This window comes from Panthera onca, chromosome A3 (genome assembly GCF_046562875.1).
Source record: "Panthera onca isolate mPanOnc1 chromosome A3, mPanOnc1 haplotype 2, whole genome shotgun sequence".
NCBI lineage: Eukaryota > Metazoa > Chordata > Mammalia > Carnivora > Felidae > Panthera > Panthera onca.
In genome coordinates this window covers 115,955,202-115,977,132 of record NC_138341.1, presented here as the reverse complement: position 1 = coordinate 115,977,132, position 21,931 = coordinate 115,955,202, and the positions used below count along the sequence as shown (strand labels likewise).

The 21,931-nt window shown below is 36.9% G+C and overlaps 1 protein-coding gene across 1 annotated transcript in view; it reads left to right on the top strand.

Annotated features, from left to right (window-relative positions):
• Nucleotides 1–21,931, top strand: part of NCOA6 (nuclear receptor coactivator 6) — a 108,445-nt gene that overhangs the window by 7,098 nt on the left and 79,416 nt on the right. The window contains exon 2 of the mRNA XM_060616137.3: nt 12,242–12,318. The gene's annotated coding sequence lies outside the window, so the exon portion shown is untranslated. The remainder of the gene's footprint in view (nt 1–12,241; nt 12,319–21,931) is intronic.

The window sequence follows — 21,931 nt, the reverse complement described above, 5'->3', positions numbered from 1 at the left end:
ATTTGAGTCTAATTCCCAGTCCTGTGTTAGTCCCTGTATAGTATATATACAGCTTAATCAGGGAAGGCTTTGAATCCTTTTCAGTTTCTGGCTGGGAAGTTTGGACTTGATTAAGTAATAGGGAGTCATCAAAAGTTTTTAGCTATATGGTGACATAATGAAACCTGCACAGTAGGAAAGTAAGCCTGGTAGTGAAGTATAGGAACAGCATGGGGAGAAAGGAGAAATACTGACAGCCAGTTTACTCTCCACCTCCTCACTGGATTCAGTGCTTCTTCATATCTGGCCCTGTGTCTGTCCTCCCCTTCCTTCAGCTCTGCTGCCTACCTATTGTGTTGTCTCACAGATTTATTTTTAAAAATGTAATCTTTCCCTACCTCACCTTATTCTAAAAAGGACTTGAGGTGGCTGTCTAGGAACTCAATAAGCATTTGCTGAGTTAATTTATAAATGACCAGAAGTATAGGTAGGTGTGTATATAAAGGGACTATGACTTTTTTGGACAGAGTAATGCAGCTCTAGAATTTGGTGATAAGCTATATTTTATGTATAAACCCTATGAAGCAAAAGCCTGGAACCACATCTTCTTTAACTTGTGAATGATTATATTCTGTGTCAGATAGAATATTAATGCTCAGTTAATATTAACTATATCAGTTAAAAAGCTAAACTTATAGAAACAGAGAGAATGGTGGTTGTCAGGGGATGGGGTAGGGGAAATGGGAATATGTTGGTCAAAGCATAGAGACTTCCAGCTGTAAGATGAGTAAATTCTGAGGACCTAGAGTACATCACGGTGACTATAGTTAACAATAATGTATTGTATACTTGAAAGTTGCAGAAAGAGTAGATTAGATCTTAAATGTTTTTGCCACACACCAAAAAAAAAAAAAAAAGTGTGTGAGGTGATGGATATATTAACTAACCTTATTGTGGTAATCATTTTGCAGTATATATGTGTATCCATCTCATTGTACATTTTATTTATTTATTTTTTAATGTTTATATTTTGAGAGGGGCGGGGAGGGAGAGAGGATGAGCAGGGGAGGGGCAGAGAGACAGAGACAGAATCTGAAGCAGGCTTCAGGCTGTGAGCTGTCAGAACAGAGCCCGACTTGTGACTCAAACTCACAAGCTGTGAGATCATGACCTGAGCTGAAGTAGGCTGCTTGACCGACTGAGCCAGCCAGGCGCCCCTCATTGTACATTTTAAACTAACACAATGCTGTATGTTGATTATATCTCAATAAAGCTGGGGAGAAAGATCTTTGTCAGCTAATAATATTAATGATCACCAAATTCAGAGGGCATTCATACTTTAAATATTTAGGTTCGTATTTACCATTGACTAGCTACAACCACCGCCTCCCCCAACACATACAAAGAGGCAACAAAAGTTCCCGCTAACTCTTACCTTTACCAATATTGAACCTGTTGAATATTAGTTCCATAGTACCATTTATGTATATTTTCTAAAGACCAGACAGCAGCAGTTTCTCACAGGAAGAAATAGTTGCAAATTTGTGAATCAGATTCTTATTTTGGATTTTATAGAGGGAAATTGTTCATTAGGTAAAGTCCCTTGCCGTAAATTTAAATATTATATGAAAGTAAGGCTGTGTCCCTTCTATAAAATACAGACTTAAAAAGTTCAAACACTTGGAGAAATCAAAGATGTTGTGGTTAACCACCAAATGCTGGTACAGGGGAGAAGAGTTTTAGGTAAACCAACATCTGACTAGACATAATAAGAGACAGATCAATAGACCTAAATAATGGATTGGTTAAATAAGTATTCTTTCCCATTGTAGGTATTAACTAACAGCAGTATATGCATATACACGTAAGCACATATCAGTATGAATTATAATGATATAACTAGTATAAATTCAAATCTGGTAATGCTTCATAAAAGAAAATGAGCCTTCAACTGAGTTCTTTTAGATTGTGTTCAACTGTTCAGTGCATGTGGAGATGACTCATTCAGAAGCATCATGATCAGAACAATTAAGTGTGGAAGAAAATGTGATTATGATAGTATATGTTGACTGCCTACCAGTGTTGAGAAGTATATCCAGTTAATGAGTAATTAGTTTCTGCCTTCCAGGAAACTAATTAATCTGAGAATGTGATATGAACATAAATAAAAAGGTGGGGGGAGCATAAATGTTTTAAACGAGACTATAAGTGCTGTGGAAATTCAGGAGAGAGCACCACTACCACTTGGAGAATCAGGGAAGACTTCATGGAAAAGGTGGTATATTAATTTTCTAGGGCTGCTGTAACAGACTACCACAAACTGGGTGACTTAAAACAACAACAATTTATTCTCTTAAAATTCTTTATTCTAGAACCTGAATTCAAGGTGTCAGCAGGGACATGTTCTCTCTGAGGCTTACAGTAGAATCTTTCCTTGCCTTTTTCTGGCTTGCATCAATTCTTAGTATTTCTTGATTTGCAGCTACATCACTTCAGTCTCTGCCTTTGTTGCCACATGGTGTTCTCCCTGTGTATCTCTCTGTGTCCAAATTTCTCTCTTATAAAGACACCAGTCATAATTGGATTAAGGGCCTACACCCTACTCCAATATGACCTCATGTATACTAGTTACATCTGCAGTGACCCTATTTCCAAATCTACATCCTGGGATACTGGGGGTTAGAACTTTAATGTATCTTTTTGTGGGACACAGTTCAACCCGTAACAGGTGGCATGATACAGAGATGATACAGAGGTATTAAATTAAAATTTATTAAATAAATAGAAGGGTAAGATTGCAGTGAGTTAAGGAGAGAAGAACCAAGTGCATGATGGACATAGGAAAGCATAAGGAATATTTAGAAAATGAAATAGTGAGAAGTCTGTTTTGCTGGTGTGTTGAGCTATGGGGAGATGAAGCCAGAGTAGTTGGTTGAGCCCTAGCTGCCAGATCTAGGAAGGACATTCAGATGTTGAGTGGGTAGTGTGTGGGAACAGGATGGAACTGCAGAATTTTGAAATGGTGGGTAACTGATTCAAGCTTTGGATAGGTAATTCAAGCTTTAGGGAGATTTTGTGATCAAGTGATCATGGATAAGTAGACACCCTGAAGAAAAACAGATGGTCGATGATTTAACACACCCAGCCTTCCTCATTTGCTCAGGACAGTCAGGAAATTCCTCTTTTGTAAAAAACAGCAATAACAGAAACACCACAACAAACTTTGAGGGTTTTATTAGCCTCTTGCTCAGCCATCTGTGGACACTGAGATACATCAGCTTTTTAGGATCTCTGTTCAGAAGCCTGACCATGAATTTCAGTATTAATAATCATGTCACTATTTTCTTTCAAACTTTTCTTCAAAATCACCTCTTTTCTGTCCTTTTTTTTTTTTTTATCTTTTGATTTTTCTCAAAACTCTCTTTGGTTTTCCGTCTTTTTTAAACATCTGACTAATGGAAAGAATTGAGTAAAATTATGTACTGTCCAAGACAATGATACACTTTTTTTCTGTGTCCTCTTAATGATAGTTTTGGTGACTTTTGCCCACAGTAGGACTTTATTCATATTGTGAATGCATTCAAGCTGTGGTCAACAGTAGAGCTCAGGTGCTTTTCCTTATTTGTCTCTAGGTAGTTCTTCCTGATTGTGTATTTGCATTGTTCATATAATCTTGTAAGAGCCTATGTCCCCATGAAGTTTTAAAAATTGTGTTTAGGGGCGCCTGGGTGGCTCAGTCGGTTGAGTGTCCGACTTCAGCTCAGGTCATGATCTCACAGCTAGTGAGTTCAAGCCCCGCATCAGGGCTCTGTGCTGACAGCTCGGGACCTGGAGCCTGCTTCGGATTCTGTGTCTCCCTCTCTCTCTGCCCCTAACCCATTCACATTCTGTCTCTGTCTCTCTCAAAAATAAATAAACATTAGAAAAGTTTAAAAAAAAAATTGTGTTTATTACAAGCACATAACTTTGTGCTTATTAGCATATATGCAGTCTTTGTAAATTTAATTCTTACCGTTTAAAAAAAAATTTTTTTAATGTTTATTTATTTTTGAGAGAGAGAGAGGGGGAGAGAGGGAGAGAATGAGTGGGGAGGGGCAGAGAGAGAGAGAGACACAGAATCCAAAGCAGGCTCCAGGCTCTGAGCTGTCAGCACAGAGCCTGACACGGAGCTTGAACCCACAGACTGTGAGATCATGACCCGAGTTGAAGTCGGACGCTCAACCTACTGAGCCACCCAGGCGCCCCATAATTCTTATAGTTTTTAATAGTCTTTTTATTTGGCAATATATTGAGGTACTTTTCACATGTCTATATAGTTATTTTTAATGGATACATAATAACCAAAATTTAAATACTCTCTGTTTATTTGGGTGAGTTCCAGTTTGTTTTTATTTTTGGTTTGTAATTCTCATTTATATTTCTATAACATCTTACTATAAAACTTTTTCCCCCAATTTTATTTTAGAATATATTCTCTAAAATGATTCAGTTTGGTCTAAGGATCATCACTTTTTAGCCATTTTGTCAGCTTATTCTTTAGAATAACTACCAGTTTATATTGATACTAGCCATTAGTTGTTGTTGGATTTTATAAATTTTTTCTTCTAGTATAATAGTGGTACCTCACAGTTTGTTGGGTTTTAAGATACTTTAAATGTTTTCTTATGAAAAATTTCAAACATACAGATAAAACCCCTGAATTAGTAGAATAAACACCCTTATACCTGCCAGCTATGTTCAACATGTAGCCATATGCTCAATGGTATACTTATGTTAAACTTTTAAAAATAAAGACATCATCAAACTATGCCTTTAAACATTTTAGCATGCATCTCTTACAAATACATTCTTCGCATACAGTACCTTTATCACACCTAACAAATTATCAATAATTCCTTAATGTTATCTAACATTGAGTCTGTATTTGTTTCCCTCCTTGTCTCCAAAACGACTTTTTATAGCTGACTTGTTCAAAGGACCACGCACTACATTTGCATCTATTTATGTAGATGTAGTATTTTACAAATCTGGAATAGTTGCCATTCCTTGTCTGCTTCCTCACCTTTTGTTTTTTTTGTTTTGTTTTGTTCATGGCATTGACTTGTTGACACCAGAGCAGTTTTGTTTAATGCTCCACATTCTGGATTTATCTGATTGTTTTCTTTGTGACATTTGTTCCTTATATTTCCCTAAACTGGAAGGTTTGAAGACCAGATCTGAGCTGAACATTTTGGCAAAAATACCTAAATATTCCTCACAAGGCATCATATTACAAGCTACACAAATGTCTAGTTGTCCCATTGTTGATAACTTTGATCAGAGGTTTAAGGTTGTGACTTCCATATCTCTCGATTATGAAATTGCCCTTTTTCTTCTGTGACTAGCAAATATATTTTTTACTTTTATCAATGATGGGTATTTTTTTTAACTTCTTTGAGTTAGTTTTCTTTATCATTTGACCATTTGTTCCATGTAGATTTGGTATTATCCTTTTAAGTTTGTACTGTGTATTTAAAAATTGTATTCAGTATAACAAATAATGCATTGTTATGATAGATAAATTTCAAGTTTCAAAATATAGCTGAAATCCAATATAACCAAAAAAAAAGATACAGATTTCAAATATATAATAGGGGGCATTTGTTTGACAAGATTTTGTGATGAGTCATGTTTCCTTTTTAAAAAAAAAAAACATTCCAAGCAGACAAATCTAAAAAACATAAACTCTTGAATCAAAAATTTCTTTTATTTTTCTTTTTGAAATGGAGGTAAATCTCAAATTTATAAAAGTTGGATTTACATTTGTTTTTCCATACCGACCCAAAAAGCACCCAGAATTTATTTCTTATTCTGTGAGTGTTTCATTTGGTGGTCTTTTTTATACACCCATTTTTATCAATTTTAAATTGTTATTCCTTTTCCTATTACAGATATTTTTCTTAATTCTTTCCTGTTATGAATTATACTCAAATAGGATTTTCCTTTCAAACCACAACTTTTTAAATGCCCAACATGGCATTTTCTCTCTTAGTAAGATTATCATGATGCCATACACATTATTCTACAAATTCTGTTTATTTTTTTACTTTTTAGGATATACATTTAATTCTATGTCATTAAACAGATATCAAATTCACTTTTTTCTAGCTGCATAATATTTCATTTATGCAGGTTTCTGAAGTGTCATCAGGTTGTTTCTGATTTTATTTTCCCCGTCACAAACTGTGAACATCCTTGTGCATACATCTTTAAGAAATGGAGCTTTTACTTCTGTAGGATAAATCCCAAACATGGGCTAAAAGATAAGCTTATTTCAGTATTATGAACTGCCAGGTTATTTTCCATAAAGGTTGTTGCATTTCTTATTCTCACTGGCACTGGATATTAGGTATCTTTTTAGTCTTTGCCAGTCAGCTGGGTGAAAAGAGTTTTCTTATTTTTATTTTCATTTCCCTGACCATTAATACATTGTATACATTCATTGGACATTTGTATTCCATATTCTACAGATTCCCTTTACCAATTCTTTACTTATTTTTCTCTTGGGTTGTTAATTTTTTACTTTTTAATCAACTTGCTGGCACTTTTGTGTATTTAGAATATTAACCCTTTTTTGTCACATGGTACAATTATCCCAGTCTATCAGTTGGCTTTTGACTTTGTGGTTTCTTTTGACACATAGACTATTTTAATTTTTACCTGTTCATGTCTGTCAGACTTTTTCTCTAATTACTCCTGGATTCATGTCTTGCTCATCACTACCCCACTAATGAATTTTTATTTTATTTCTATATGTTTTTTAATTAAAAAAATTTTTTTTAAGTTTATTTATTTAGAGAGAGAGAGAGCACAAGTGGGGGAGGAAGAGAGAAGGAGAGGGAGAGAATCCCAAGTAGGCTCCATGCTGTCAGTGCAGAGCCCAGTGTGGCTACTTTGAATGCTATACCTGTGATTGAAAATATTAGTAATAGTGTATTCACCTACAGTTCTGTCTATAGGTTTGCTAAATGATTATATCTGGGTCATCAGTAATAATGAAATGGTAACTACAGAATTTAAAAGCCGATCTTAGGATTTCAGTGTTTGATTTTAAACGTGACAATTTGGGGCACCTGGGGGGCTTGGTCGGTTGAGCGTCCGGCTTCGACTCAGGTCATGATCTCACACTCGTGAGTTCGAGCCCCGTGTTGGGCTCTGTGCTGACAGCTCAGATCCTGGAGCCTGCTCAGGATACTCTGTCTCCCTCTCTCTCTGCCCCTTCCCCGCACGCACTGTGTGTGTGTGTGTGTGCGTGTGTGTGCGTGTGTGTGTCTCTTTCTCTCAAAATAAATGAACATAATAATAAAAAATAAATAAATAAAAGTAACAATTTGAGGGGTGCCTAGGTGGCTCAGTTGGTTAAGCATCTGACTTTGGCTCAGGACATGATCTCAAAATTAGTGGGTTTGAGCCCTGCATCAGGCTCTGTGCTGATAGCTCAGAGCCAGGAGCTTGCTTCAGATTCTATCTCTCCCTCCTGCCTCTACCTCTCCCCCACTTGCACTCTGACTCTCTCTCTCTCTCAAAAATAAACAAACATTAAAAAAAATAAAGTGACAATTTGCAGAGCATAAAACAAAAAAGAAAGAAAGAAGAAAAGAAAGAAAAAAGTTTGACAACACGCAACACTCTCATTATGAATGTAAGACCATAGAGGAGAAGAAACACTGGTAGACTCTTTAAAAAAAAAAAAAAAAAATTTAACGTTTATTTATTATTGAGAGACAGAGAGAGACAGCATGAACATGGGAGGGGCAGAGAGAGGGTGAGACACAGAATCCAAAGCAAGCTCCAGGCTGTCAGCACAGAGCCCGACGTGGGGCTCGAACACAGAAACTGAGAGATCATGACCTGAGCCAAAGTCGGACGCTTAACTGACTGAGCCACCCCAGTGCCCCAACACTGGTAGACTCTTAGATTGATTGCTTAAGGACTTCTGTAACTTAGAGCCCAGATCTTCTGATTTAATTCTATTGGAAACTTAATAGAGGGGGAAAAAAAGCCATGGTTCTTTAAAGTCGTCTTCCGTCTTATGGCAAGACTACATTCGTTATTATTATTACAACATACTTTTCTAGTGCTTTTACAGTGAACTTTTTTTTTTGTAAGGAAGTGTCACATATGAAATGAAAGACTTTCCTACTTCTGACTAAGAAGCTTCAAATTATTCACTCAGGCCTCAATTTTTCCATCAGGATATTGGACTAGATGATTGCCAAGGGCTCTCTAGTTCATACGCTAAGATTCTCATCAAGTAATTTTTAGAGAATTTTTTAGTAGTTCCTGTATTGTAGGATTTGATCAACTTTTTTTTTTTAATATTTTTAATGTTTTTATTTATTTTTGAGACAGAGAGAGACAGAGCATGAACGGGGGAGGGTCAGAGAGAGGGAGACACAGAATCTGAAACAGGCTCCAGGCTCTCAGCCGTCAGCACAGAGCCCGACGCGGGGCTCGAACTCACGGAATGTGAGATTATGACCTGAGCTGAAGTCGGACGCCCAACCGACTAAGCCACCCAGGCGCCCCTTTGATCAACTTTTCAATGTCATTTGTATTTTAGAGCATGGATTAAAAGACTAGTACTCTAAACCTGTGTTATTTTTTTACTACAGCTTTATTAGGCCTAAAAGGACACAGTGGTATTCATTGTTAGAACATGATATAGAAAGTAGTTTTTCTCTAAATTTTACATTATCCACCTATCATGGCATCTAACAATATGGGGAGAATCTCTTTGAGCCTCTGACTTATTTTGTTGGTTTATATTGTGCTCAATTAACTTAACTATATTTGTGTTAGAATGAGTTCTAGGAATCTCAAATTTCATATTTCACAGATTCATCTTTTGCTTCTTATATTACACTGTCAGAATTGAAGTTTAAAAATTAATGTTAATATTCCCTAATCTCTTAAGTTGTCTATTATGCCTACTAGGAGCAAACCAGTTGTTGCTACAGTATTGAAATGCCAGTCTCTTTGACAGGCATTTTGTGGATCCTTTCAGGGTACTAAGTTTTTATGATTTGAGGTGCCTCATTTATGCAGTAGATAGCGTGTCAGTCTCATAAATTTCTATGATTTGACTGGAGGTTTGCATAAATTTTCCCATGGGAGCCCTGGACTTAGAAACAGGAAGCATGTAAAAGTTTTATAACAGATTCACGAGGTATGGGGAGGATGGGATTGGATCTTTAGTTATGCCAAGGCAAATGTTTTTTGACAGTTCACATTTAACTGTTTATTCAGATACTTTTTAAATGCCTAATAAATTATCCTGAAACATTTAGGTCTGTGTGGTTAACAGGCCAACTTAATTTTAAGTACTTATAAGTATAATATCCAGATTTAGGCATTCATAAAAATGTTCTTTAAATTTCTCATTATACAGAATTTTTGTTTCTTCTATAGTAACTTTGGGAGCAAGAAAATACCTACCTTACCTGGTACATAGTAAGCGGTTGCTAAAGGATAGTTGAATAAATGCATCCATTGAAAGTATTCAAATTATAGATTAGAAATTATGAGGGACTTCTCTACACATATTTTCTATTTAAAAAATAACTCATGGGGGAACGTGGCTGGCTCAGTTGGTAGAGTGTGCAACTCATGATCTCGAGGTTGTGAGGTTGAGCCCTGCGTTGGGTATAGAGATTACTTAAAAATAAAAAGGAAAAAAAAAAGGAAATAACTCATGGTCTGTAAGTTTGAAATGATTTCAAAATATTAAGTTAAAAAAACTCATGCAAAAGAGTCTCTTGGTAAAGTATTGAGGGTGTTATTACTAGCCATCTTTGAGAAGGAAGGGTCTTGCACCTAGACAACAAATCTGGAAGATTTATATTTGGCACAAGCTGAAGATATGCTTGTGTTTATGAGGCAGAATCCAGAAGAAGTCTAGGATTCTTATTTTACAGAGCTGTTTATTTTTTTAATTGAAGTATAGTTGACACACAATGTGATATTAGTTTCAGGTGTACAGCACAGTGATTTGACAACTCTATATGCTGTGCCATGTTTACCACAAGTGTAGTAGCCATCTGTCACCATAAAACTCTATTACAATACCATTGACTATATTCCTTATGGTGTACCTTTCATCTCCATGACTTATTCATTCCATAACTGGAAACCTGTACCTCCCACTCCCCTTCACCCATTTTGCCCACCCGTCCCACCCCCATTACAAAGCTATTTAAAACATTCAAATAGAGATATTCATTGGTTAAAGTGAAAGCATATAGAATAATAATTAAATTTCTTGGTAAATAGTCCTTGAGTTTTCTTAAACCTGGAAGGAGCTCAAGATTCTGTTCAGCTTTAGCTTAGTGATCCATCTTCTCATTTTCTAGTTTAGAAATCTTAGGTCCAGAGAGATTATATCCTGCCAGTCATACAAGGGAAGGTTACTACTAGAATTTGAGGCACACTTACCCTGCCATGCTTAGCCCAGCCCTCTTTCCATTCTGTCACCCTGGGTTTCACTATCATAAAATAATGCTAATGTCTTTTCTCAAGCTATACCTAGTTAATTTTACTAGTAATCATTTGACATTTGTATTGAAAATATTATTAAAAATGGATTCTGCAGTTAGGAAATCATTGCATGGGCATTAGGCTTTATTTAATTTCCTTATGTGGGTAGTGCAGCACCTGTGATGGTGCACAAGTTGTGAACCAGGACGTCTGTATTTTCCATTTTTTTGTTTCCTTGTTTGATTTTGCATTGTCACTTTTTAAAAATATTTATTTTTGAGAGAGAGAGTGTGAAGCGGGGGAGGGACAAAGAGAAAGGGGGACAGAGGATCCAAAGCGGGCTCTGCACTGACAGCAGCAAGCCTGACTGTGGGGCCAAACTCACAGACTACAAAGACCTGAGCTGAAGTCGGATGCTTGGACGCTTGACCAACTGAGCCACCCAGGCACCCCTGCGTTGTTATTTGTAATAAAAATTTTTCATAGTGTAAGTAAGAGAATAATGTTAAATTAAAAAGTATATTATTATCAGAACATTTACAGTTTTACAACAAAGAGTAGGAAAGTGACAAGAAAGACTAAGTGTGTAGCTAACTACATGGAAGATCTTGGGCAAATCATGTAACCTTTGTGGGACTGTTTCTGCTACTTACTTCATTAGAATCCTTCAAGGGTTCTGCCCAGTACAGATATATCTGTTCTTAATATTTGTTAACTCAAGTATAGCACACACAATGCAAAGTGCACAAATCATAAGGATAATGAATTGTAAAATGAACACGCTTGCATAACCACTATTGATGTATTTTGAAAAAGCTTTCTTAATTATTACGAAAGCTTTCCTTTAAAAAAATTACACTGGATTTGAGACTATAGGTAATCTCATGTGTGTTTTTTTAATTTAATTTTTTATTTTTTTAAATTTACATCCAAATTAGTTAGCATATAATGAAACAATGATTTCAGGAGTAGATTCCTTAATGCTCCTTACCCATTTAGCCCATCCCCCCTCCCACAACCCCTCCAGTAACCCTGTTTGTTCTCCATATTTATGAGTCTCTTCTGTTTTGTCCCCCTCCCTGTTTTTGTATTTTTGTTTCCCTTCCCTTATGTTTATCTGTTTTGTCTTTTAAAGTCCTCATATGAGTGAAGTCATATGATTTTTGTCTTTCTCTAATTTCACTTAGCGTAATACCCTCCAGTTCCATCCACGTAATTACAAATGGCAAGATTTCATTTTTGATTGCCAAGTAATACTCCGTTGTGTGTGTGTGTGTGTGTGTGTGTGTGTGTGTGTGTGTGTGTGTGTATATATATATATATATATATACACCACATTTTCTTTATCCATTCATCCATCAATGGACATTTGGGCTCTTTCCATACTTTGGCTATTGTTGATAGTGCTGCTATAAACATGGGGGTGCCTGTGTCCCTTCGAAACAGCACACCTGTATGCTGTGGATAAATACCTAGCAGTGCAATTGCTGGGTCGTAGGGTAGTTCTATTTTTAGTTTTTGGAGGAACCTCCGTACTGTTTTCCAGAGTGGCTGCACCAGCTTGCATTCCCAGATAATCTCATGTCTTTTAACAACACTTTCTAGAGTGAAATTACCAGAAACAGTGATAGAAAGAAGGAATTTGGCCAGTCACAAAAATTTTACTTTGAATAGGCTTATTGGGCTTATACAATTTAGTCTTTTCTTCTGATGTTTCTCTTCTTCCTCTCTGCCCTTTTCTGTCTAGGTCCTGGATGGAATGGAGAGGGGTCCTACTGAACATCTATTATCTTTTCTGAGAGTGGTCAGAGAGTTCTTAAACAGGTCTGTTGTTTATATATAGAATACAAATGCAATCTTGATTTATTAAAAAAAAAACAAAAACTTGGTTTCAACATAAGAAAAGGATTGATTTAGAAATAGAGTTTACTTTTTTAAAAAGAAGGCATTTGATCTCCATGTCAGTGGGGAATTTTAGTTTGATGAGCTGTGTTTGACATGTGAATTGGACCCAAAGCAACAGAATTAAATGAAATCTGCTTATTAGAAAAACACTTTCTTAATAGAAAAGCAAGTGAGTCTTATCTTTTTCAGTTATGTTGAAAATATGGAATATGGCAGAATTCTTTATTGATTTCATGGAAGGTACTAAGAAAAGGTAAAAAGGTGAATGTCTCAGTTGTCTATGATTCTGGAGGGGAATGGAGGCATGAGTAAATCCAAGAAGGAAAATATTTATTTGGTTGTCTTTCTCATGTTTTCAGAATTCATAACATTGAAAAGAAAAAAAGGTACCTTGCAAATCTTTGATTCAGAGGAAGGCCAGTGTATAGAGTTTTGGTTTATTCTTTTCTTATTCATCTGCGTCTCTCTAACCATGAATGAACTGTATCATTTAGACAGATGAAAACCATAGCTTAGTGATTTCCCAAACTTGTCTTCACATTGAAATCACCTATGGAACTTGGCAAACTATTGATGCCTGTGTCTCCCTTCCTTCCCTGCTCCCCACTCCATTGTGATTTAATTGGCTTGGGCACCTGGCTTAGGTTTTGGTATTTTTAAAAGATCCCCAGGTGATCCTAAAATTTGACAAGTTTGGGAACCACAGATCTAGCCAGTTAAAGCAGACCTGGCCACTATTGTAACTTGTGACTTTTTTTTTGCATAAATGTTTGGATAAATACATAAATAAGAGTATAAATATTTTGATTTAGGAATCTAGTGCTTTAAATCTAGGTTCTTGCTAGAATATAAGCCCCATAAAAGCAGGTAGCATGTCTGTATTTTTCTTCATTATCGTATCCTTAGCATTTAGAACAATGTCTGGCATATATTGCATGCCTAAATATTTGTTGAATGAGTGAATGAACCTGTCAGTCTCTAGTGAGCTGAGAGTATCCTTTTACCTAATACACCAATGGTCTGAGATAGAGAGGGAGGTGGTTGTGAAGAGCCCAGCCTGCCTAGACTTGAATAATGGCTCTGTCACTTACTAGCTGTTTGACCTTAAGCAAGTTACTTCTCTGTGCCTAAGTTTCCTCATTTGTAAAACGGGGGTAATTGAATCTATTTCATGGAATTGTTGGGGGAACTAATTGAATTGATAATGCAAAGTACTTAGAACAATGCCTGGTATATAATAGTGTCCTGTAAGTTTTAGCTACTGTAAAATTAAAAAAAAACTGTATTTTCTGCAGTTTGGGTAATTTATCTGTAGATACTGTTTGAGAGCTAGGGTAGAATAATGGAATCAGCTGCATTAGATGTAATTAAAGAAGGCTTGACAAAGAAGGTGATTTTTTTTTTTTAGTTACCTTAATGAGGTAAATTTGCATACAATCACCTGCATCCGTTTTATTTACTTTTTACCTACATGCATTTTTAATTTTTTTAAAATGTTTATGAGAGAGCGCGTGCACACACACGCGCGACCATGAGCGGGGGAGGGGCAGAGAGAGAGAGGCAGATACAGAATCTGAAGCAGGCTCCAGGGTCTGAGCTGTCAGCACAGAGCCTGACGACAACGATGACGACATGGGGCTCGAACTCACAAACTGTGAGATCATGACCTGAACTGAAGTGGGACGCTTCATGGAGGAGCCATCCAGGCGCCCCTCCCTTAGCATAGTTTCATTATTTATCTGTGTTGTTGCATGTATCAGTAGTTTGTTCCTTTTTGATGCCGATTATTGTCTTATATGAATATAACATGTTTATCTGTTCACTTGTGATGGATATTTGGGTTAGTTCCAGTTTTGATGACTGTGAATAAAGTTGCTATAAATGTTTTTTAATTTTAATTTTATTTTTTTTATAGAGATAGAGTGTGACCAGGGGAGAGGGGGAGAGGGGCAGAGGGAGAGAGAGAGAGAGAGAGAGAGAGAGAGGGAGAATCTTAAGCAGGCTCCACATTCAGCAAGGAGCCTGATGTGGGGCTCGATCCCATGACCCTGGAATTATGACCTGAGCCAAAATCAAGAGTTGGAGGTTCAACTCACTGAACCACCCAGCCGCCCTGCTACAAGCATTTTTGCAAGTCTTTGTGTAGACATATTTTTATTTATTGTTGGGTAAATCCCTTGCAATGGGATTGCTGGGTTGTATGGCATATATGGCATACTAACTTTTAAAAGAAACTGCCAAAAAGTTTTTTTTTAACTTTTTAAAAAATTTTTATTTATTTTTGTATGTTTTTATTTTTTTTTTTTATTTATTTTTTTTATTTTTTTTATTTTTTTTTTTATTTTTGGGACAGAGAGAGACAGAGCATGAACGGGGGAGGGGCAGAGAGAGAGGGAGACACAGAATCGGAAACAGGCTCCAGGCTCCGAGCCATCAGCCCAGAGCCTGACGCGGGGCTCGAACTCACGGACCGCGAGATCGTGACCTGGGTGAAGTCGGACGCTTAACCGACTGCGCCACCCAGGCGCCCCATGTATGTTTTTATTTTTATTTTTGAGAGAGAGACACAGAGTGTGAGTGGGGGAGGGGCAGAGAGAGAGGGACACACAGAATCCGAAGCGGGCTACAGGCTCCGAGCTGTCAGCAAGAGCCCGATGTGGGGCTTGAACTCACAGACTGTGAGATCATGATCTGAGCTAAAGTCGGTCATCCAACCAACTGAGCCACCCAGGTGCCCCAGAAACTGCCAAAAAGTTTTAAAGGAGGTGAATATTCAGTAGGATTTCCAGGGAGAGTCCATTAGTTATCTATTGTTGCATAATAAATTACCACAAATTTAGCAGCTTAAAACAACAGATATTTATTGTGGCACAATTTCCATGGGTCAGGAATCTGGGTACAGCTTAGGTGAGTCCTCTGTGTCAGGGTCTCTCAGAGGCAGCAGTCAAGGTGTCAGCCAGGGCTGGAGTCTCATCTCAGTGCTTGACTGAAGAAGGAACTGCTTCTAAGTTCACTTGGTTGTTGGTGGAATTCACTTCTTCAAGGGATGTTGAATTAAGGACCTTGATTTCTTTTTTCTTTTCTTTTCTTTTTTTTCCCTGTGTTCTCAGACTATCTATTTGTTTATTTTCAGGAATAGAATTTAGTGATTCATGACTTACATATAACACCCAGTGCTCATCCCAACAAGTGTCCTTCCTCCTTAATACCCCTCACCCTTTTAGCCCTTCCCCCCACTTAACAGCCCGCCAGCAAACCTTAGTTTGTTCTCTGTGTTTAAGAGTCTCTTATGGTTTGTCTCTGTTTTTATATTATTTTTGCTCCCCATCCCTTATGTTCATCAGTTTTGTATCCTAAATTTCACATATGAGTGAAGTCATATGATATTTATCTTTCTCTGACTTACTTTGCTTGGCATAATACACATTGTTCCATCCACATTGTTGCAACTGGCAAGATTTCATTCTTTTTAATCCCCAAGTAACATTCCATTGTGTATATATACCACATCTTCTTTATCCATTCATCAGTTGATGAACATTTGGGCTCTTTCCATACTTTGGCTATTGTTGATAGTGCTGCTGTAAACATTAGGGTGCATGTGCCTCTTCAGATCAGCACTTCTTTATCCTTTGGATAAATACCTAGTAGTGCAATTGCTGGGTCATAGAATAGTTCTATTTTTAATTTTGGGGGGAACCTCCATACTGTTTTCCAGAGTGGCTACACCAGTTTGCATTCCCATCAGCAGTGCAAGAGGGTACCTCTTTCTCCACATCCTTGCCAGCATCTGTTGTTGCCTGAGTTGTTAATGTTAGCCATTCTGACATATGTGGGGTGGTATCTCATGGTGGTTTTGATTTGTATTTCCCTGATGATGAGTGATGTTGAGCATTTTTTCATGTGTCTGTTAGCCATCTGGATGTCTTGTTTGGAAAAGTTTCTATTCATGTCTTTTGCCCATTTCTTCACTGGATTATTTGTTTTTTGGGTGTGAGTTTGATATGTTCTTTATAGATTTTGGATACTAACCCTTTATCTGATATGTCATTTGCAAATATCTTCTCCCATTCTGTTGGTTGCCTTTTAGTTTTGCTGATTATTTTCTTCTCTGTGCAGAAGCTTTTTATCTTGATGAGATCCTAGTAGTTCATTTTTGCTTTTGTTTCCCTTGCCTCTGAAGACATGTCAAGTAAAGTTGCTGTGGCCAAGGTCAAAGAGGTTGTTGCCTGTTTTCTCCTCTAGGATTTTGATGGCTTCCTGTCTTATGTTTAGGTCTTTCATCCATTTTGAGTTTATTTTTGTGTATGGTATAAGAAAGTGGTCCAGGTTCATTCTTCTGCCTATCACTGTCCAGTTTTCTCAACACCATTTGCTGAAGAGACTGTCTTTTTTCCATTGGATATTCTTTGCTGATTTGTCAAAGATTAGTTGGCAGTACATTTGTGGGTCCATTTCTGGGTTCTCTGTTCTGTTCCATTGATCTATGTGTCTGTTTCTGTGCCACTACCATACTGTCTTGATGATTACAGCTTTGCAATACAGCTTGAAGTCTGGAATTGTGATGCCTCCAGCTTTGGGTTTCTTTTTTGGGATTGCTTTGGCTGTTCGGGGTCTTCTATGGTTCCATACAAATTTTAGGATTGTTTGTTCTAGCTCTGTGAAGAATGCTGGTGTTATTTTGATAGGGATTGCATTGAATATGTAGATTACTTTGGGTAGTATTGACATTTTAACAATATTCTTCCTATCCAGGAGCATGGAATCTTTTTCCATTTTCTTGCATCTTCTTCAATTTCTTTCATAAACTTTCTGTAGTTTTCAGTGTATAGATTTTTCACCTCTTTGGTTAGGTTTATTCCTAGGTATTTTATAGCTTTTAGTGCAATTGTAAATGGGATCAATTCCTTGATTTCTCCTTCTGTTGCTTCATTATTGGTGTATAGAAATGCAACCAATTTCTGTACATTGCTTTGATATCCTGCAACTTTGCTGAATTCAAGTATCAGTCCTAGCAGTTTTTTGGTGGAGTCTTTTGGGTTTTCCACATAGATTATCATGTCGTCTGCGAAGAGTGAAAGTTTGACTTCCTCCTTGCTAATTTGGATCCCTTTTATTTCTTTAAAAAAAATTTTCTTTAATGTTTATTTATTTTTGAGAGACAGAGCAGGAGTGGGGAAGGGACAGAGAGAGAGGGAGACACAGAATATGAAGCAGGCTCCAGGCTCTGAGCTGTTAGCACAGAGCCTGATGCAGGGCTCAAACCCATGAACCCTGAGATATGACCTGAGCCGAAGTCAGACGCCCAATTGACTGAGCCCCCCAGGTGCCCCAGATCCCTTTTATTTCTTTGTGTTGTCTGATTGCTAAGTTTAGGACTTCCAACACTATGTTGAATAACAGTGGTAAGAGTGGGCATCCTTATTGTGTTCCTGACCTTAGGGGGAAAGCTCTCAGTTTTTCCCCATTGAGGATGATATTAGCAGTGGAACTTTCATATATGGATGGCCTTTATGATCTTTAGGTATTATCCTTCCGTAAGGACCTTGGTTTCTCACTGGCTGTTAACTGGAGGCTGCTCCAATATAGCACACTGAGAGGGCAATAAATAGAGTCTTCCAGAAAAATAGAAGTCACATCTTTTTAACATAATCATGGAAGTGACATCCTGTCACCAGCATCTGTTGGTTAGAAGTCACTAGGCTAGCCCACTCATGGGGAGGAGATTACACAAGGATGTGAATACTAGATGCTGGAATAATTGATGGCCATCTTAGAAGTATATCTCCCACAGAAGGCATGGTTTAGTGGCAGGTTGGGTCCAGATGGACCAAGGGGAAAAAGTAGCTTGTGAAATTTTCTTCATCTTTCCTGTATCAAACTGTATCTCTTTCTTCCTTCTGTCTTTCACATCAGCCTCTCTCCCCTTCACGAAGAGAGACATAAAGGTCACTCTCACAGTAAGTTTTTTATCTGAGTTGTTTTTGTTTTTATTTTATTTTATTTTATTTTTGAGAAAGAGAGCAAGCACTCGAGCTAGGGAGGGGCAGTGGGAGAGGAAGAGAGAATCCTAAGCAGACTCCACACCCAACACGGAGCCCAACATGGGGCTTGATCCCACGATGGGGGCTTGATCCCACAACCCTGGGATCATGACCTGGGCTGAAATCAAGAGTTGGACACTCTACCAACTAAGCCACCCAGGTGCCCCTTGAATATTTTTTATTGTTGTTAAGAGATTTAATTAAGGCTTCTTCCTGAATCATTTAGTGTTTATAGCTTATTTAAAAAAACATTTTATTATGGAAATTGAGACAGATACAAAAGTAGAATGCTATCATGAACCGTATGTACCTTTCACCCACCTTAAACAATTTATTTATTTATTTTTTACCAATCTTACAAGTATACTCTACATACAATAAAATACACTCATTTTAAATGTATAGTTTGTATTCTGTCGGATGCCTATATCCTAACAATCAAGAAGATGTAGAACATTTTCACTCCAAAGTTACCTTGTGCCCCTGTTTAATCAGTCCCCATCCCAGTCCTAGGAAGTACCCATCAGATTTCTATTGTTGTGGGTTCATTTTGCCTGTTGTAAAATGTCATAGAAATGTTTGGATTCTTTTGATCACCATGTTTTTGAGATTCATCCCTGTTGCATATTTCAGTAATTCAGAGTTTTTCAGCCTTGGCACTATGGACATTTTGGGCTGGATAATTTGTTTTGCAGACTGTCCTGTGTATTGCAGGATATTTAGTAGCATCCCTGACCTCTATCCATTAGATGCCCATAGCATTCTCCTCCCTTCCTTTGATTGTAACAATCAAAAATGTCTCCATACATTGCCACCTATACACTAGGGGACAAAATCCCCTCCCTTGACTGGTAGATAACCTTTACAGTAGTTGATCCTTTTTATTGTTGGGCAGTATTCCACTGTATGGCTACACTACAATTTATCCATTTACTGATTGATGGGTATTTGGGCTGTGTCCAGTTTACTTTCAGTTTCGGGCTGTTATAGATAGAGTTGCTATTAACCTTCATAGGAAGTCTTTGTATAGACATGTTTTTATTCAGGATAAATATCTAGGAGTTAGATTGCTGGGTCTTATGATAAATAAATGCTTAACTTTAAAAGAAACTGCCAAATTGTTTGTACATTTTTATAGTCCCACCACTATGGGAGTTCCAGTTGCTCTGCATCCTTGCCAACATTTGATACTTATTCTTTTTAATTTTAACCATTAGTGTAGGTGTGTTATTTGTCGCTTTAATTTTCATTTTCCTGATGACTGATAGTGTTGAGTATCTTTTTATGTGCTTGTTGTAAAGTGTCTCTTCAAATCTTTTGTCCATTTTTCATTGCATTATGTCTTATTATTGAGTTTCCTTTGTCTTTTCCCCTATGTGTGCATAAACATATTTAAGAAATTAAATATTAAGAAAGACAAGACAATTGAAATAATGAATACACCTTTATATAGTTTCATATTTGTTTATTTATTTATTTATTTATTTATTTATTTTTAATGCTTATTTTTGAGAGAGAGACAGAGAAACAGAGTGCGAGTGAGGGAGGGGCAAAGAGAGAGGGTCAGATAGAAAACCTGAAGCAGACTTCAGGCTCTGAGCTATCAGCACAGAGCCCAACATGGGGCTTGAACCCATGAAACACGAGATCATGACCTGAACTGAAGTTGGACACTTAACCAACTGAGCCACCCAGGCACCTTACCATGCATCTTTTCTGACCACAATGCTGTGAAACTAGAAATGAGTCATAAGAAAAAAATCTAGAAACAACACAAGTGCATAGAGTTAAATAACATGCTACCAAACAATGAATGTGTCAACCAAGATATCAAAGAGGAAATAAAATAATACATGGAGAGAAATGAAAATGAAAATACAAGGGTTCAAAATCTTTGGGATGCAGCAAAAACTGTTCTAAGAAGGAAATTTATAGCAATAAAAGCCTGCTGCAAGAAGCAAGAAAAATCCGAAATAAGCAACCTAGCCTTATCCCCAAAAGAACTGGAGAAAGAACAAACACACCCAAAACCAGTAGAAGGAAGGAAATAATAAAAATTAAAACAGAAATAAATGAAATAGAAACTAAAAAAAAAAAAAAAAAAAAACAAAAAAAACCCAGTAAAATTGGTTAATGAAACCAGGAACTGACTCTGAAAAAATAACAAAATTGAAAAATCTTTACCCAGACTCATCAAAAATAAAAGCAGAGAGAGAGAGAGGACTCAAATAAGCAAAATCAAAGATGAAAGAGGAGCAATAACAACTGACACCACAGAAATACAAAGGATTATGAGAATATTATGAAAAATTATGTGCCAACAAACTGGGCAACCTAGAAAAAGTGGATAAATTCCTAGAAACATATAACTTTCCAAAATTGAATCAGAAAGAAATAGAAAATTTGAACAGACTGATTACCAGCAATGAAATAGAATCAGGAATCAACTCCCAACAAACAAAATTCTGGGATCCGATGTCTTCACAGGTGAATTCTACTAAACATTTAAAGAAAAGTTGATACATACTCTTCTCAAACTATTCCAAAACATGTAAGAGGAAGGAAAACTTCCAAATTCATTCTATGAGGCTAGCATTACTCTGACCCCAAAGCCAGATAAAGACGGTACAAAAAAAGAATTACAAGCCAGTATCTCTGATGAACATAGATGCAAAAGTCCTTTACAAAGTATTAGCAGGGGTGCTTGGCTGGCTCAGTTAGAAGAGTATATGACTCTTGATCTCAGGGTTGTGAGTTCAAGTCTCACGTTGGGTCTAGAGATTACCTAAAAAAAATATTAGCAAACCAAATCCAACAATATATTTAAAAATTCATTCACCACAAGTAAGTGGGATTTATTCCTGAGATGTAAGAGTGGTTCAGTATTTGTAAATCACTCACTGTGATACATCATATCAGCAAGAGAAGGGATAACCATATGATCATTTCAGTAGATGCAGAAGAAGCATTTGATGAAGTATAACATCCATTTTTGATAAAAACTCTCAACAAAGTAGGATTAAAGGGAACATGCCTCAATATTATAAAGGCCACGTATGAAAAGCACACAGCTAAAATCACTCAATGGTAAAAAACTGAGAGCTTGTCCTCTAAGATCAGGAACAAGGCAAGGATGTCTACTCTCACCACTTTTATTCAACATAGTACTGAAAGTCCTAGCCACAGCAATCAGACAAGAAAAAGAAATAAAAAGCATCCATATTGGTAAGGAAGAAGCAGAACTTTCACTGTTTACAAGATGGCATGATACTATATGTAGAAAACCCAAGACTCCACCGAAAAACTTCTAGAATTGATAAATGAATTCAGTAAGGTCATAGGATACAAAGTTAACCTATAGAAATCCATTGCATTTTTATACACTAATAATGAAGTAGCAGAAGGAGAAATTAAGGAAACAATGCCATTTACAATTACACCAAAAAGAATAAAATTAACCAAGGAGGTGAAAGACCAGTATTCTGAAA